Here is a 6,926-nt window from a genome sequence, read left to right on the forward strand (position 1 = left end):
CTTGGGGACAGCACTGGATGGAAGACCTCCTGGATGGAAGAGTCCAGAAAAGGGGAAATTAAGATCATATTTTTTCCTTGGATATTCCTTTTTTTACCAAAATACTCCAACACTTGTCCAGCCTTTCAGGCTCAGAAACCTAAACTTCCTTTTCTTGAGGGTAATCGAGGGCTCAGATGGTCCTCCATGTATATCAAGCTTTCTAGAAAACAAGCCTGAGTCATCATCACTTAACAGATGGAGTAAAATTGTCATTTCCTTCTAATTTATCAGCAACTGTTATATATTTCTGTACTAGAAAAGGAACTTTTTTCTATATGCACTCAGAGTGATAAATCAAATTTGCCACTAAAGTAATGAAAAAGCAGGTATATCTTTGTGATTCAACTGTATGTGTGACTGAGAAAGATTCTACAAAGTAGAGTGAGGGGACTTCCCTGGTGGCGCAGTGGTTGAGAATCTGCCTGCTAATGCAGGGGACACGTGTTCAAGCCCTGGTCTGCGAGGATCCCACATGCTGCGGAGCAACTAGGCCCGTGAGCCACAACTACTGAGCCTGCGCATCTGGAGCCTGTGCTCCGCAACAAGAGAGGCCGCGACAGTGAGAGGCCCGCACATCTCGATGAAGAGTGGCCCCCGCTTGCCCCAGGTAGAGAAAGCACAGAAACGAAGATGCAACACAGCAAAAATAAATAAATTAGTTAATAAACTCCTACCCCCAATATCAAAAAAAAAATAAAAGAGAATCTGCCTACCATTGCAGAGGACATGGGTTCAATCCCTGGTCCAGGAAGATCCCACCTGCCTCAGAGCAACTAAGCCCGTGGGCCACAACTACTGAGCCTGAGCTCTAGAGCCCGTGAGCCACAACTACTGAAGCCCACATGCTCTAGGGCCTGTGTGCTGCAACTACAGAGCCCGAGCGCTGCCACTACTGAAGCCCACGCACCTAGAGCCTGTGCTCCGCAACAAGAGAAGCCACTGCAATGAGAAGCCCGCACACCGCAATGAAGAGTAACCCCTACTCGCTGCAACTAGAGAAAACCCGCACGCAGCAACAAACACCCAACGCAGCCAAAAATAAATAAATAAAAATAAATAAATTTATTTTTTAAAAAAAGTTTTAAAAAGATAGTGAGGAATGAGTTCAGTGTGGGCTCTATGTAACCAAACATAACATTTCAAGAGCACAGAGCTGCCATGAGGCAGAACATGGTCATGTTCAGGGTAGTCATGAAATATGGAATGGACAGTCAGGGCTAGAAGCCTAGTAGTCATTCAGTACAACTTCCTCCCTTTATAGATAAGGAAGGTCCAGAGAATGTGTGGGAATTGCCAAAGGTCACGCAACTGGTTAGGGTCAGGGTCAGAGTCAGATCCAACTCTATTGCCTCTCCCACCACACTGTCTGCCACACCTGCCACTCCACACCCTGCCTGGGCCACATTTGCTCTAATCAGGGGCCCATCTTCTCCAGCAGCCAGGAGTTCATAACAAAGGGAGGGAGGAGAGAATCATGCACTGGGCATGGGACCTTTGCAATTGACCACCTGCATGCATAAGTCAGTCTCGCATCATATTAGATGCCCGTATTTTGTTTATAAAAAATGCTTTGAAAAATTGTAAAGTACCATATAAACATTAGAGCTTGAATGTAATTATTATGTGCTTTGATTCTGGGCTGTTACTTCAACTTTATGATTGGCTATTTTGTTTTCACAGTTAATTGATCTTTATATCTGGAATTGAAACTTGGCCAACATGACCTTAGTGGAAAATTCATCTCCCAGAGGGTAAAGAATGTGACAAGAAGAATGCTAATCTAGACACACTTCTGTCCAAGAAGACATCGATTACGTGAAAGAGGAATTTTGAGGAAAAAAATGCATGTCACTTTGGAGTTTGTGATAAAGGAAGGACAGTCATCCCCGGCAGTAGTCAGAATAGGTTAGGCTGTACCAGAGTAACACATAAACCCTGAAATCTCAGTAACTTAAACACGAATGCAGGTTGTTCTAGTCTCATACGTTTACAGCCACACCCCACAGCCACACCCTCGGGAACACACCACCTCTGAAGTTGCTGCATCAGGGGAAGTTGGCAACGACAGAGGCACACGCTGACCCTCGATTGCATCAGCCTAGAGGTGTAACATGTCACGTCTGACTTCCTGCTCACAGTGCATTGGCCAGACAAACCATGTGTCCCTGATCTAACTGCAAGGGAGATCAGGGCATGACGATAGACATTTACCAAGTAATCCCACCAATGAGTAGATGGATGTTCGATGAGCATGGTCTACCAAATATATGTTCCTTAGATTTCAAGAGAGCAAATATTGAAATGCTGGAGCATCTCATCTGTATCGAAACAAATGTATACATGCCTTGAGGAAAAAAAGACTGAAAGGAAATACACCAAAATAATAATAGTGAATACTTTTTTTGAATAATTATTCAATTGTTTGGGGATTTTATTTTCTTCTTCTCTCTTTTTTTTTTGTATTTTTTGTATTTCCCTAGCAATATTTAATCAACATGTTTTAGAACCCAAAAGAGTAATACAAGTGTTTTTTTTTTAATTGAGAAACAAGTTCAGGCCAGAGATAACTATGATTCCCATAAGGAAAAGAAAAGAAAATCTTTTAAGAATGCACTTCTAATTAGACATGAATTAGACAGTCTAATTAGACAGTCACAATTAGCCAGCAAGAAGAAAATGAGAGAGAAGCATAGACGTGACTGTGCCACACAGGAAGCTTTCTGATGAACTATGATTTTTTTTTTAAGGTTTTAAAAATTTATTTATTCAGTTCATAAAAAGTTCCCCACCCTCCAAGTCTTCATCCATGGCATTTTCAGGACCACACCCTGTTCTGTAGCTTCTTTTACTGTCCAAATTGTATCACGTTTCTTGCTGGAGTCCAGGCAATTGAAAATAAACAGACTCACATCTGGGGAATCAACAGACCAACAGTGGCAAAACACAATACCATGAAACAGAAAAATAAAATGTTTGTTACAGGAGTGCATCTCACGAGTGTGGCTCGCTGGCGGCGGCAGCTATGTGAGCGTTTCTTTCTGCCTCGAGTTCAGAAACCATCTGGGCTATCTCAGGGTGACTGAATTTTCCTGCTGTGGAATTGTAGAAGTCCTGCAGTCTCCCAGGTTTGTTCTCAAGGTCTTCATATGCAGATGCCTGAAGAATCATTTCACATTGGTCCAGCTGCTTCACAGATTTAACTTCTGCACTAGATTGGGTCTCATATTCTTTCCAAAGTTCATAGAGCTCTTTTCTGAGATCCTCTGGGAGTAGCTGGGTTAGCTGCTTCATAGCTTCCTCTTCTCGCCTATGTTTTTCCTCTTTGGGGATGTTATCTGCTGGTGCTATGTCCCCAGCGATGCATTCTGTCAAATCATGAACCAGGGCTAGGCGTACACATCGGTCTTTGTTAAGATGTTCATCTTTGGTCACCAGAGCCATAATTGCCATCCTATACATGTGACCTGATATGCTCTCTGGCTTCTGGACTTTTCTGTATGCCCAGCCAGTACATGGGACTCTCTTGAGCTGTCCCACCAGCCGCAGGAACTGCAGCAGGTTCTAGGCCCCGTGGCCCGAGATGGGCGCAGCCATGCGGCTACCCAACCCAACAGTGAACTATGATTTTTAAAGTGTGTCTGTGAAAGAGAGAAAAAAGGACACAGAGCCAATGGAGAAGGCAAAGAGGGGGCACAGCTCTATTTACCACCATCTCAAGAGAAGAAAGAAAGAGAATTTAGAAACAATAAAAGCACATACATCAGGGAACAAACAAGCTTAGGGGAAGAAAGGGGATCACAGTTAAATGGGGATTTGCTGGCTGACCAGGAAACTGTCCCTTCCTCACCCTGTCAACTTGAATTTCTCCATCTGCTCCAAGCCACAGCCATCTCGATGCTCTCCGAGTTCCCAGAGCACTTGCCCAAAGTTTACCCAAAATTAAATGCGTAAAGACCTTAGTGGGGTCGACACAAGGCGCTGCCCGGCTGGCTCTTGCCTCCCTTCCCCCCCCATCTCACCACCTTCTCAACTCCCCTCAACTCTGGGCTCCAGCCTCAATGCCCTGGTTTCATGTCATCATTTGACCCCCATGACTTTTTCTCTGCCTGAAACGTTCCCTCTTCCCTTCCCATTGAACTACCCACTCCCGATCTCAGACTAGCTCCTCTGTTCAATGCCCTTACAACACTTTTATCTCAGTTTGTACATATCTACTCATATAGGGGATTATTGATGAGCACTTTTGCTGTCAGCTTCCAGGAGAGCAGAGACCATAGCTGGTTTCGCTCACTGAATGGGGTTTCATTTTTTTAACTCCTTTTTTACTTACTAATGAGGAGCCATGGAGAGATTATATCTTCACCTTCCCTTTCTTTACTACAGAGCCAGTGTCACTAGGTAGTGGGGTATTTTGAACTAGAAATCGAGAAACAGCGAGTTTTCATTTTTCATTCCCACTCTCATCATGAACTCTCCATGTGACCTCGGGACACTGACGCTCCCCCTCTCTGAGCCTACTTCCTCTTTTAGGAAGTGTTTAATCTACATAGTGTCTGAGGTGCATCCTTCTCCAACATATCGTTCTAGGCCCTTCAAAAGACTAACAAGACAAAGCAGAAGAAATTAGAGATTAACAAGAGCAAAAGAAAGAAAGAGGTCACCCACTAAGAAAAAGAGAATCCCTCGTGGTTGACTGAGCCTCGACTCTGGAATCTGAATTCCATTTCGGCAACTTGGTTACCTTGCGATCTTAGACAGATTGCTCCACCTCCCTGGACCTAGGTTTCCTCTTCTATAAATGTGATAAGAATACCGACCTCACAGTTTTGATTATCTCCCTTCAATCAAGCACTCTGTCACCCTGTCACATCCAACTACATGCAATGATTTTAAAGTTGGTTCCCAAGATGTTTACAGATGATTCCTGTCTTCATGATACAATGACAAGAGCATCACCAAAGTCCCCATTCAGACTCCACCACGATCATGTACTCGATTACGCTGATCGCCTTCACCCCTTTCCTGTATTTCCAAAGAAAAAAGTGAGATTTCATAGAAGAAGAGAGGAAAGCTATTTCAAACCATTTCTTTTTTTTATTTTTACTTTTCTTTTACAAAGAACCTTAGAATCACTGAATGATAGGCTGTTTGAGGCAGGAAAGACCTTTAAGGACAATCAGTTTCAGCTCTGTCACTTGGCGTTGGTGGTGATAAGAGACTGGCACATCTATATGCAGTGGAAAGAGAAGCTTGGACTTGGAATCAGAAACCCGAGTTCAAGTGCTGGCTCTGCCAGTTTGGTGACCATAGGTTGGTCACTTAACCTCTTCAAGGGTCCTCAGCTGTGAAAGGGCATGGTAATCACTGTCTCTCGTAGGTAAAGTGAGGAGCCAGTGAGACAGTGCGGGTGAGAGTTCTTTGTGAACTATGTAAAGCAGTTTTCAAGTGAAAAGCACCACCGTGACTGTTAGACCCACAGCCTCCAAGCTCATAAAGCGTATCCAATCACCTACCAAAATACTACACCCTCTCATCCTGCATACCTATAGCATTTTTTATTTACTTATCTTTTTTTTGGCGGTATGCGGGCCTCTCACTGTTGTGGCCTCTCTCGTTGCAGAGCACAGGCTCCGGACGTGCAGGCTCAGCGGCCATGGCTCACGGGCCCAGCCACTCCGCAGCATGTGGAATCTTCCCGGACTGGGGCACGAACCCTTGTCCCCTGCATCGGCAGGCAGACTCTGAACCACTGCGCCACCAGGGAAGCCCAATAATTTTTTTTTTTAAGATTTAATTTTATTTATTTTTGGCTGCATTGGGTCTTTGTTGCTGCGTGCGGGCTTCCCCTAGTTGTGGCGAGCGGGGTCTACTCTTTGTTGCGGTGCGTGGGCTTCTGATTTGTGGTGGCTTCTCTTGTAGCAGAGCATGGACTCTAGGCACGCGGGCTCAGTAGTTGTGGCTCGCGGGCTCTAGAGCCCAGACTCAGTAGTTGTGGCGCACGGGCTTAGTCGCCCAGCGGCATGTGGGATCTTCCCGGACCAGGGCTCGAACCTGTGTCCCCTGCATTGGCAGGCGGATTCTTAATCCCTGTGCCACCAGGGAAGCCCCAATACCTGTCTAATTTTGTGAATCATGAAAGAAAAATACTGACGCCCAGCAAAACCCCTGGCACAGAATAAGGGCACAATAACTTTTTTCTGAATGATTTAGATTAAAAGGACTAAAGAAGGATTTTTGAGGCCTCCCCGGAGTCAAGAAGTGGATACAGGAAACCACCCAAATTCCCAGTCACAGGACAACCCACAAACACACTTGGGGCTCCAGTATGTTCCTCTCTCTGTTTCCTAGAAAGAGATGGTGTGGTGCTGAAAATTACTTGCAAGTCAAGCTTTGTTCACACTCACAGAAAAGCACATTCCCCAAAACAAAGCAAGGACTCCTCACTCTCTAAACCTCACCCACATTTTTGTTCTTCCTTTAAAAACCAGTTTCCAAAAAGGTCATGTCCAGGAAAAAGTTAAGTGAGACACAACCTGAGTTGATTGGCTAGAAAATCAGTTCAGACCCTCCTTGAGAAATTCAGCAACCACATTTGAGCAATTTTCTATGACAGAGATGTGACATGGGCCAGGATGGGTGTTGCCACTGATGGTGGAACCAAGGGTATTTTCCTGGATTACCAAAGAGGTGGTATGTATTCCTCCCAGAAACTGAACCCACCCTAGGTTTCAGTGGAGGCCTTCAGCTGAAAATGTCCTCCCTGTTGAAGTTTCAAGTCATTATTTTTATAAGAACTATATTATCTTCAGTGAACTAAGGCATTACAATGATGACTCTACAGGGTCCCAAGTGACAGAAGCCATCGTTAGCGCTGTTATTATTTT

The 6,926-nt window shown here is 44.6% G+C and overlaps 1 pseudogene across 1 annotated transcript; it reads right to left on the reverse strand.

Moving 5' to 3' along the window:
- Nucleotides 1-3,033: 3,033 nt before the first annotated feature.
- Nucleotides 3,034-3,636, reverse strand: LOC309833493 (5'-deoxynucleotidase HDDC2-like; annotated as a pseudogene). Its single transcript has one exon. The product of its transcript is annotated as a 5'-deoxynucleotidase HDDC2-like (transcript).
- Nucleotides 3,637-6,926: the final 3,290 nt, after the last annotated feature.

Source organism: Grampus griseus (genome assembly GCF_964374135.1).
Source record: "Grampus griseus genome assembly, chromosome: 15".
NCBI classification, from domain to species: domain Eukaryota; kingdom Metazoa; phylum Chordata; class Mammalia; order Artiodactyla; family Delphinidae; genus Grampus; species Grampus griseus.